At 40.9% G+C, this 12,308-nt stretch overlaps 1 protein-coding gene across 1 annotated transcript in view; it reads right to left on the bottom strand.

The window, feature by feature from the left end:
• EDIL3 (EGF like repeats and discoidin domains 3) overlaps positions 1 to 12,308 on the bottom strand; it is a 178,120-nt gene that overhangs the window by 53,160 nt on the left and 112,652 nt on the right. The window lies entirely within an intron of this gene.

Raw genomic sequence — 12,308 nt, 5'->3', positions numbered from 1 at the left:
GAATGAAAAACATTGAACCAAAAGACTGGACTATGCTTATTTCCTGTATGTATGCACACATATATACATGTATTTTGGATATTCAGAATATTACTGGGATATTGCTTAATTTTGGCATACAGGGTCACTCCTGCATATTTCCTGCCTGAAAGGAAAAAGTAACCCGGTGATAATTTACCAAAGGCTATATCTTCAGTTCTGTTAGAAACCAATTTGCAATACCATACAAAAGATCCTAAGTTAGCTTCAAGTAAAACTTCTAAGTGGAACTAAAACTACATGGAAGTTCTGAGAGCAAAGAAATAAGACTTTTTCTTGACTCTCACTGAACATTCATATATCTAGAGATCAAGGCTGAAATGCTAATCCTAAAGCAGTCAATAGCAAAATATCAATCAGCGGATATGAACATTCCCCGTGTGCTTGTCTGAGCTGAACACAAACCTTGAAGTACAAAATGAAGGTGTTCAGAGTGAACAAATTCAGCACTACTCCAGCAGCCTTAATTCTGCCTCCTTTATTCACCTGTGGCATGGGGAAGCCAACAGTGTTCTCTGAAATCTCAGAGTGTGATATTCAAACCCAACAGTGCTGGCACTGTCAGCCTCGTCCCTGGGACGAAGTCAATCACGACTCAGTCTGTGGCAGCTGCACTCCCACCCTCTCAGCTGAAATCTGTGGCTTTTGCACCAAATGAAGCTCAGCAAAGAGCTGTCACACTGTGAGAGCTGCATGGAGGTGCAGGCAGATGTACAGTGCAAAGAAATAGTAGAGAGCAAACAACTGGGACAGGGTAAATAATACATTACACTGCATTAGCACTTGTCTCCTCCAAGTGAGGCTTATCTCTGCTCCCCAGTTGCTGGAGCTGACCCAGTGCAGTCCCCACTGTTTGCAACAGCAGCCCCAGCACAGGTATGGGAGGACTCAGAGGCAGATCTGCTGTCCAAATACCTTAATTGCTTTATTCTTTACGGTGTGGCCTGGAGACTTTCTCCCCCTTGGTAAAAAAAAATATTTTTTTTTTTTTTTTTTTTTTTTTTTTTTTTTAAATGAGCTATTTCTCTGCTACTTTTCTGGAATAGTTGGCTTTTGGTGTAGTTTTACCATAGCTCTCCCTATAAGACATTAAAAAACACTCACACACCTTCAGATTAACAATGTGTGTTTTTAAGGTTTAGACCCATTGGGAGAGGAGAAGCCTCCTGTAAAAACACCAGATTTTTACAGGATCTTTTCCACAAATACCAGGAAAGCTCAGGAACATTTGCAATTCCAGTGGGGAGAGTGGACTCACAACAGGAATTCAGACAGGTATAAATTATAAGAGATTCATGCCTTTTTGCAGCCTTGGAAAATTTTCCCCAATTCCTGGTCCCCCAGAGGGGAAAACAAACCTAAATAAATATGTTATATTTGTAACAGGACAGTTCCAGAAACTGCTATTACTCCCATAACTACATTAAAAATGTAGTTAACATGGAAGAGTATCCAGTTAAAGATTTCTGTAAGTCTCTTATGAGTATTTCATTCTCTATGTGGAATTTCAGAATATTAATTAACAGGCAAGTAAACCAATTTTCCATGTATTTACAAAATTGCTAATAATGAGGAGAATACCCTCTGCAAAACCAAATTAGAAAGCACAGTGAAATAGAAACAGACATTGATTATTTGCTGACTGGTAGCATCTTCACATTTCACTACATGGGAAAAGGAACGTATAATGCAGCACCAAATAAATTCTGTTTGATCCAGCGATGCATATAAGTAATGTTTTTTCAGCTTAATTACAAATTTTTTCTTTTTCCAGGTAATAATCTTGTGGAGGGTTTTTTTTGGATGAGAATTTATGGGGATTTTTCTTCCCTGTTTTCTTGCAAAGAATAATTTTTGATGAAACCATGGCTTTAATGACTGGATGTCCTCTTTATCTTTGCAGAATCTTTCCTTTTAGAGCACTTGTTGATCAGTATCCATCCTCTGAGTCACAAGCTGAGTTTTTTTTTAAGCAGCATTGAACTTGATACAACACAAGAAATAAAACCAAGCTGCCTTGTTTTCCAAGGTCTACATATCCTGTCAAGGTTTGCAAAAAAACCCAGTGAAGTGGGAAAAAAAATGCTTTCATATGCCCATGGTTTGCTTATATAGAAATCCCCCCTGGGCTAATGTCATGCCTTTCAGTAAATATGGATACACCAGGAATTAATTTTCCCATTGTATATTTGGGTTCCTTTATGTGTTTTCAACTTTTCACGTTAGATCTTAGCAAAAATTGAAAAGATTACAACTTTAGCAATGGCTATAACAAAGGAGGTGCTGAAATTATTCCTATTTAATATACTTCAGTAGGAAGCTGTGGAGAAATGTGAAATACATCTTTTAGCACTGAAAGCTTTTTCAAACGTTTTTCTGTGGCAATTGTGAGGAAAAACAGCTCAGGAAGCTCTGCTTCATGGATTCAGACCCAGGACAGAAAGTTACGCATTTTAATTATATGGGTGATCGTGTTTTGAAGGAAAGAGATGAAAGTCACCAGCATAAGAGCAAAAGAATAAATATCTTATTTAAAAAGGTAACGGATTCATTTATTAAGGATCCCTTATCACTATCTAGACGAACTGGAAAAAATCAAGGATGAAAGAAGATCAATAGCCTTTTGAGGGATTTACCCCAGTAATTTAAGTAATAAGGCAAGGTAAGGGCCTTGTAAGAAGATACTGGCATAGACATTTGAGAAATCTATTTACAGAAAGAGAAGGAGAGAAAGAGAGAAAGAGAGAAAGAGAGAAGGAGAGAAAGAGAGAAAGAGAGAAAGTGTGAAAGAAAGAAAGAAAGAGAGAAGAAAGAAAGAAAGAAAGAAAGAAAGAAAGAAAGAAAGAAAGAGAAAGAAAGAAAAGAAAGAGAAAAAAAGAAAGAAAGAAAAGAAAGAAAGCAAGAAAGAAAGAAAGAAAGAAAGAGAAAGAAAAAGAAAGAAAGAGAAAGTTGATCAGGTTTACTATTTTACCATTTATCATTTAAATTTATTTTAAGAGGTTTGGATTCAGACTTGACCTCTGCTCAAGCACCTGCATTCACAGGGGTCTCCTGCATCCAGGAACTTCTGTGGGACTTTCCTCACCCATCATATGCCAGGGATTTGGCTGCAATCCGAGGACACCCAGTGACCTAAAACCTTATGACATGAAGAACTTTATGAAACTTGGAAAAGGTTCTGCTTGACGCCTGCAGGTTATGGAATCTGCTCAGATGGGCTTTGCATGTCAATGAGAAGGATTTCTGGGGCTAGAATGAGTAGTGAACACTGAGTTGCTCATGTAAAACCGAGTGTAAAATAAAGTCAGTAGTTGAATATCAATGTATTTAAATCTGGCTCTACAAGAACTGGATAATGTCACACACAGGGTGGATGGTGCAAAGTCAGTGTGCTGGTGTTGAGGAAAGCACAAAGAGAGCACAGGAATGGAATCAGCTCAGTTTCTGTGACTGGGACAAGAAACACCACCTCAGGTTCTGTGTTGGGTACACAGTTGCATGTTGAATTAATCCAAGTAGCCAAAATAAATCAAATAAAATCACTTGAGGCAGATACCCTCTAAAGCAGTGTATGCCCAAGAGCTGGAGAATAAAATCAACTCCTTTAGTTTCAGAAGTCCCTGAAAGTTCTTCTAATCTTGTTCCTTTCTGCCACCACAGTCCTCCCACCTCCATGATTGCACAGACCACTTTGATGATCACAGCAGGTTACAGAGTCATGGCCTTTCTCCACAGGTGGGGAAAAAGTAACCAGCGTGTTTACTGCTCTCAGCACTCATCCTGTAGGAGTAATTCTCTATTAAACGAGTTACACTAACACTTTTGACTCCAGTGAGTCACTCAAATCTGTTTGGGGATGCCAAATAATTCAGTTGTCTACTCTGATGAACACACACCCAATCTAGATTTCACTGGAACTTGAAAAAATCCGTATTAGGAAATAAAAGGGGAAGACTTTATCTCTGAGAGAAAGTGGCAATATGAACAAGTTAATTTTATGAGTTCCTGTGGATTGTACAGTGCACCATTTTCAGAGACAATTCAGAGCCAGTCCTGCAAACCTGCATGGTGGGTGTGCAGCTCCACTGGTAGCTGTGAGTTAATGTAGGAGCTTGTTTTCCATAAAGTAGCCCAAAGGGCTCCACAAAACAAAGGCCATAAGTAACTCCTCAGCATGGTTTACAAACCTTAAAAACCATAGGAAAAAGGGAGATTAAATTCAGAATCATAATGCATGAAGGTAACAGAACAGCAGGGACTGGGACAGCTCCAGCGGAAGGTGTTCATCTCCCTCCTACCATTTGTGATCAAATGTTAGTATATTCATTTTGCAGAAGTTATATACTTGACAAAAAAAGATAAAAAACCACTCAGTTGCATCCAGCTTATCTGCATTATTCCAGGCAGGAGAGGAGAAGAGGGACGAGAAAACAGAGTGACTTTAGGAAGACCCCTCTGTGATGCTCCTGGATGGAATCCATAACCATATTCCCCTCATTTGTTATCTTGCTGTTAGCAATAACACCACTAGCATTTCCTACAGAATATCCTTGTCTGAAGTGTTCCTCCAGAGCAAGCTTTCCAGAAATGCTCAAATTAAAGCCTACGTGAAGCCTTGGGTCTGTGAGACCTTAAATGTAGTTTTACATTCATAAACAGGAACGCATTTTATGGAGAACAAAGGCATTTACCTGTTTCAGTTATGAGATGGAATAGCATTGTCATAAATAATTCTTCATCTTTTCTAGCACAAAGTAAATATATCTGTACTGCTACTCACCATTGCTCATATAAAAATGGGGTTGAATAAGAGATCAAGGTTATACTGGCATTAAAAGATTTATTACCGCAACCCTTCCCTGCTGATCTCATCAGGTTTTGAAGGATTGAAATTTAATTTTTTTGGTCTCTTTTCTTTTTTTTTTTTTAAAGTCATAATTCTGACAAATCTAGATAGAAAGCATCCAGAGAAACATTTTTCTGATGAAAAATAGGGACACTTGCAAATGGAAATGTTTTTAATAAACCCAGGAAAGGAACAACCTGACACAATTCCCTCAGTACTGGGATAGTCAGTGAGTCTGAAAGCTCCCTGCCATGCTTCCTTTTCAGCCTCCAAGCACTAGAGCCCCTGAACAGGACAAACAGTGCTGTTTCACCCTGGTTCCACACCAGGAGCAGGGAGCTGCAGAGCTGGGCTGGTGATGAGGAGCAGGAAGGGCACAGCAGGTCAGCCACTATTAACTTCCATGCTGCAAAGCCTCTCTGGCACCTGCACACAAGGTGCTCGTCTATCTTGCCTGTCTGCGGCTTTTTGATACTCTCCTAATCAGCACTGTCAGCAGAGCTCTCCCAGATTTAGTTCAGGGCATTAATGCAGTCAGCACAGTGGCAGTGATGTGTGTTTTAAGCAGCACTCAACGAGGAAATGCAGTGATTTATCCATGGCAGCACTGCAGCTGTTGCTGACATGCTGGAAGGAGGTCTGCACCATGGAGAAAAACAACATGTTTTATCTTAAAATATTGACATGATAGCATAAATTGTTATCTTGTAATAGGCTAGGAGAACAAACGTTTGCTACAGGTTGCCTTGAAAATAATAATTCCCAGCGTGATTTTGGGATTGTACCTCGAGGACAGAGCAATTAAACACTCAGGTTATTTCTGATCCCAGACCATTTTGTTTCACCTGTGTGGATGCAGGTCCAGCAAAGCATCCTCATAACTTTGCTATTAAATCCTCTGGAAACTCATCCTCCTGTTTTTTCCAGTCTATCACACCTCAGGGTAAGAACAAACACCTCTCAGGATTTCCCTCTACTCACCCACACCTCAGCCTCAGTCAACCCTCTAAAAACAACTCATCACCTTTGCCATCCTCAATAAGACTTATTCCTGTACATGCTTCAAATTAGGCATGCAGAATGAGAGATGTAAATTGGACCACTAATTTAATTTGCCTCTCTGTGAAGAGATCAGAATATAGGTTAGATCTTACTTGCATGGAAAACATAAACACAAGGATTGTTTGGCCCGTGTAATGCTAATGTGGAGGAACATATGTTATGAGAATTATCAAAAAGCACCTACTTCATTTGGCTTTTGTTGAGAACTTCCAATTTATGCCTCAGAGAGTTTACATAATTAGACAGACTGAAAACTTGCTTAGTCTGTTCCTTCTTATTATTAAGTCATTATTTTAGTCCCAAAGGTAGTTGTTATGAATGCCATTAACTGGATTATATGAATTATTCAAATACTGGTATGTTTAGACTGTCATCTCAAGAAGGGGCCCATGATCAATCTCACATTGTTCAGAGGTTTTTAGCCCTGCAAAATATCATCTTATTTGCAAAGTATTGGTCAAATGAGTATTAACTGTCTCAAACTGAAGGTTACCTAAGAAACACCAAGGTCATTCATTGCTGTTATTAGTTTCCTCATATACTTTGAACTCATGAAAACTCTTCCTGGCTTTGGAATGCTAATGGCTCTCAGAAAGAACTTCCCCACTGTGTCTAGAAGACATCCTGAAGAATCAGCCTAAGAATATGTAAATAAAAATGTCAGTGAAAATATCGGTATGTACTTCCCCTTGTAAAATAGCTTTGATCAACAGCTTGTAGATCTAGAAGATAGGATGTCAAACTCAGGTCACAAATATGTACTTTTCTTTTCATCCTCCAGGAAAACCATCCTCCTTAGGGAAAAGAACTGAATTAGAAAAGGTGCAATATTAAAATCACCATGAAAATATGCTCAGGGGGAAGTTTTTGGTTGTGAAATAACTTCAGCTATTGACAGGTACTTTCTCTCACATATTTTCCATCTGTTTTTATGGCACTTTGGCAGATGCACTTTGGTAAAAACTCCAAAGACAAATATGACCTTTTCTCAAGCCCCAAAAGGAAAAATTCCCCTTTTGACTTCAGTGAGCTTTGTCTATGTCCTGTGCATGTTCCTAGACCAAGAAAATATGGATTATAGAATCATTAAGGTTGGAAAAGACATCCAGTGTATTGATTAAAGGAATATTAACTATCTGAAATCTGGGAACTCGCAGGAGATCAGACTTCCCTGGTCGTGTGAGATCCCTACTGTGAGATCCCATTTCAACACAGTGGGAAACTAAATCTGCTTAGTCCCTCCACCAGAATAAACTTATCTAGTGATAATATCTCTATCACATGATGCACAACCTGCATTAAAATACATATCTTTATCCCCTTTCTTCATGGTCAAGTGTAATTCTAATCAATCTTTGAGGATAACCTGTTAGTTGCTCAGACACTGGTGCTGTGGGGAGAGAGGCCAAGGTTTGAGATGGACACAAGGAGAGTGAAGAGGTGAAGCACACAGGGAACAGATGGCTTTGATGAAAAGACTACTCCACTCAAATGATTTCTTGGCCCACAGATGCTGTTACACAACAGAGAAGATTGGCTCAAATGATTAATATCTCCTGAACGCTAAAAAATTAGCTATTTGTTGAATCATGACAACCACACTCATGAAATATTTTTTATTATCTTTTAAAATTAGGACTCTAAGAAAAAAAGGTGCTATAGAAACTCTAAAAGTTACTCTTCAGTGAGATTTTCCTTATTTATCTGTACGTTTTTCCTCAAAACACTTTTTCTTTCTACAAAAATTTGCAGGCAAAAGATTAGGTTAAAAGCATTAAACATTGCTTGGTTTTGTGATAGACAATCTTTGAAAAGTCTCATTGAGAGAGTCAAAGCTTGAACAATGTCTTTTTATCTTAATCACTCATGGAAGAAGAAGGTTCTGAGAGTGCAGGAGTGAAATATGCTCCCATTTTTCAGTTCACAGAATTTGTGTGTGGTTTAAATCGGAAGGTCTTTGAGGTGACAAATACATGCCACCTTTTCCAGGGGAGGTCAAGGAGGGTGAGTTTACTTTAGCCCCAGTTGTCCGTGGCATTTTCACGGTGCTGGTGACTTCCTGTGTTTCCAGCAGCCTAAACCGGTCTGGGGCCATCGATGCTGAGGTAAGAGGAACTTGGATTGAGACCTGGGTGAGCAGCAGGTCCAGAGGGTTGGAATCAGTGTCATGGGGTCCAGCTGGAGATGTGCCACTGGTGGTGTCCCCCAAGGTTCAGTACTGGGCCAAGCATTATTTAACTTACCAATGATTGGATGAGGGGTCTGTGCAGTTCACTGGCCACTGAGGGGTCCTCAGCAGTTCACTGACCACACATGGCTGGGATGAGAGGCCGAAATGCCCCAGGGTTCGGAAGGACCCTTGACAGGTTGGAAAGATGGGCACAGAAGGACTGTCTGAAACTTAATAAGGGAAATGCAGGTCCTGCACCTGGGCAGGAACAACTCCAGGCACTAGCATGGGCTGGGGGGGACCTGCTGGAACAGCTCCGTGGGGAAGGACCAGGGGGTGCTTGTGGGCAACCAACTCAACCTGACCAGCAGAGTGTCCTGGGGGCAAGGAAGGTCAATGGGACTGGGGGGGACACTGGGAGAGCACTGCCAGCAGGTCAGGGAGGGATCCTGCCCTTCTGCCCAGCCTCTGCAGTGCTGTGTCCAGTCCTGGGCTCCCCAGCACAGCAGGGACATGGAGCTCCTGGGGCAGGTCCAGTGCAGGGGGACAAAGATGATTTAGGGCCTGGAGCATCTCCGTGTCCAGGACAAGCTGAGGGAGCCGGGGCTGCTCAGCCTCAAGAGGAGCCCCAGCTGAGAGGGGCCCTCAGCCCTGGCTGTCCCTGGCGGCGTGAGGGCAGCGCCCGGGCTCGGCTCCGGGGCCCAGCAGCGGCCCCAGAGCACCGGGCAGGGCCTGAGCCCGGCAATTGCCCTGCCCAGGAGGCAGAACTGCTGCCCAGGGCAGGGCCCAGCCCTGAGCAGAGCCCAGAGAGGCTCTGGGGTCTCCTCCCTGGGGATATTGCAGAGCTGTCTGAACACAATCCTGTGCCCTGTGCTCTGGGCAGGGAGCAGGGAGGTGGGAGCAGGTGACCCACTGTGGGCATTTCCAGCCTGACCCACTCTGGATTTTGTACATATAAATCCCTATGTACCAGACCAAAACACATCTTAATATACTGGTATGTAATCTTACTTTTCCTTGAACTTTGTTTCCTGAACCTTAGCTGTACTGAGATAACTTGAAACAACACTTTTGTAGAAGTCAAGTCTAGCAGGACAGTGACTATGGGTGAGGATTGTTTGCTTTGCCAGTTTTTAAGAGAGTGGTTAGAAGGCAAAAATGACTCATTTGCCTATCACACGTCAGCATGGCATCATGTCACAGATTTGGATGCTGTCCTAGCCACAAGGTGACTGTGATACCCACACATCATTCTATTATGAACCACCACACAGGTGCTGGGGCACCTTTTAGTTGCTTCTTCCTGATGCGAGAAACCACGTGGACACATATTTATTCCCTTTTGGTGTCACCACTTTCTAAGATTTGATTGCTTTTAATATCAGAGTGGCAAATGAGGAAGAAAAAAAAGCAAACTTAGTTGAAATGGATGGTGTTGCAGATGCAGGGAATAAAGGGTTTAAAGGTCCAGTTGCTTCAGTCCTTCAGCCACATTAGGCACAGCAACTAAGGAAAGCTGGCATGCAGGCTGACAGAGCACGTTAGGGATGCTGTTCATAACAGCATCAAGTTTCAGTTGCCATGGGGATGCTAACTCTGAACTGACTGCTTTGGTGTATCCAGAACCTCAGCCCAAAGTTGTTTGAACGTGTCTGTGCGTGGGCGTCTGTGCATACGGGGGATGAAAGGAAGAGGTGTGATATGAAATGGATACCAAGATATGGGGCTCCAGGGAGTCTATGGATGATTACACTAAGAAATAGGCTCCCAGTCTCTTTGCTTTCCGCTCTGCTTTGAGTACATAAATCACACTTTTGGCCTGTGAGCTAAATGTATAGATGGTGAGGGAGGTCTGCAGAGAGCAGGCGCTGGTATTGAGTTCACTGAAGTCAGTGAATTTATGGCAGACTTTGGCTAGCAGACAATCTCTTCTAATTCCTGCAGATCAAAGGTCCTGTGTGGCATTGTTTTAATTCAACTGCACTTTCCTTATTAACTTCTGTTCTCCACAGCCAAGGGCTTTCAGGTGCTTGCTGCCACTTATGAATATCCTCCAAGTAAATCCTTCTGTGATATTAAGCCAAATTTTGAAGTACTGACAAAAAAAAGCAGAACTTTCACAACTTTTTAGCATTTAACTTAGCAGGTTAAATCTTCCTCTATAGTGCACATCACCTTATAGGATAACTCTGAGACTGTACTTCATAAAGGTCACCCAACACTGGGATGAGAGCTACATTAAGTGATATTAAACATTTAAGCTGTGGTGACAGGTATTTTTGGAAGCCTGTACACCAGAGCTCATGAATGAGGAAATGAACTTTGACAAAATGAATGGTTTCACAGATGGCAGTTTGCTTGGAGCTCTCACCAACAGATGTTTGAGTGAATGTTGTGCAAGGCCTCTGTGTATTTTGGGTTTTATCATTTCATCAGCAAATAGCTGTCACCTGGTGTGTACTTGCTCTTTGGAAGCTCTTGATGAGGAAGCTGTTAATTTTTTTCTTTCCTTGCCTTTTTTTGAGGAAAAAACCACACCCAATACTTTATGGTTTTCTGCTTGGGGATAAGAATGCTGGAACTTAAGGGTTTTTTTGCAAGTAATTTTTGTGTGTGTTATAGTTGTTATGATTAAGTTTGTGAAATTCATAGTCACAGATTTAATTATGCCATGGGACTGCAAGTCCCAAAAATGTGAGGCTGAGCACCAGAGGTGGGATTGAAACCAAAACTGCTGTGGAGACACTTGTGTAAAAACCAAATTAAGCCTCAATCAAAATACAAATTCTACCTAACAGCAACAATATTCCAATACATTCAGACCTTTTTTTAAATAAACATTCTCAGTAATGACCTCCCTCCCCCTAAAAAAAATTAATTCTAAATAACACAGAGGTCAGGGAAGTATTTTGCCCTGAATCTGCTGGGGTAGATCCCTTTCCATCACAGGTCATCTTTTTTATTAACAATCTCTGCAGCAAATCTGTTTACTTGGAGTTTAAAGAAATATAGTGAAGACATTTTCTTAAAGCCATGCAAAGTTATTAAAAAAGCAAAATTGAAAAAGCAAAAAGTATTATTTACAGCAGACACACTGAGACAGTAAATAAACCAAATGTATTTTATTTTGGACTGGAGTACTAATATATTCAAATTGCCAATTAGAAGTTGGGCACATTTTCTGTCAAACTGTTTTATTTCTGATTATAGTGTTTCATCTGAACTTTAGCATATCATTTCAGAAAAGCCATTTGGGGAATAAATTTGAAAAATGATGGAATTATAGTTCTCTTTCTGTGTATTCTAAGTAAGAATTGTAGCTTTTCCGTTTTGAACTCACTATTTGACTTTCAAAAACTGACCTCAAAAAAGAAACAAATATATAAAATATTGATGGAAAGGGATGAAGTCTTTGAAGAGGAAGAAACCCCAAACTAAATATTTGGAATCATCTAGTATGCAATAGAAACTAGAAGAGAAAAGCTAGCTATCCAACCTGAACCAACTATACTTCCCATTTCTTAATTCTGCAACCAACAGAGCAGTCCACCTCCTTTGTAGATGAATCCTTCAATCCTCCTACTACTCACAATAATAAAGTAAATATTTTAATTTAATTTTATTTTATTTTATTTTACTTAAAAAAGCAATTGGTAACCATACCAATGTCTCTGGAGAAACACTTTATGCCATTTTAATGAGGGATAACAAAATAGGGGTTTATTATTCTATTGAATACTTTACATTTATACACAACTATCTCCAGCAACAGGTCAGGTGTTCAAACACATCTCCCACACAGTGGCTTGGTGCTCAGCAATTAGTGCATTTTGTTAACATTCTCCAGATGTAATCTATGCTCGAATCTGTTCTTGGTGTCTGTGGGTTAACACCTTGTAAAAACAATTTCCACGTCCAAAAGACCACGGAATACTTGAAAAACATAACCAAACAACAACCAACCAACCAAAAAAAAACCCCACAACAACAAAAACAACAACAAAAACCTCAATAGGCAGGGATCCTCTTCACAATCACATCCTCCAGGAGCAAAGGAGGCTCAGGGGGGACCTTGTGGCTCTGCACAAGTCCCTGACAGGAGGGGGCAGCCGGGGGGGTCGGGCTCTGCTCGCAGGGAACAGGGACAGGAGGAGAGGGAACGGCCTCAGGATGCGACAGGGGAGGCTCAGG

Source organism: Corvus brachyrhynchos, unplaced genomic scaffold (genome assembly GCF_000691975.1).
Source record: "Corvus brachyrhynchos isolate BGI_N302 unplaced genomic scaffold, ASM69197v1 scaffold376, whole genome shotgun sequence".
Taxonomy (NCBI): Eukaryota; Metazoa; Chordata; class Aves; order Passeriformes; family Corvidae; genus Corvus; species Corvus brachyrhynchos.
This window is presented reverse-complemented; position numbering and strand designations above follow the sequence as displayed.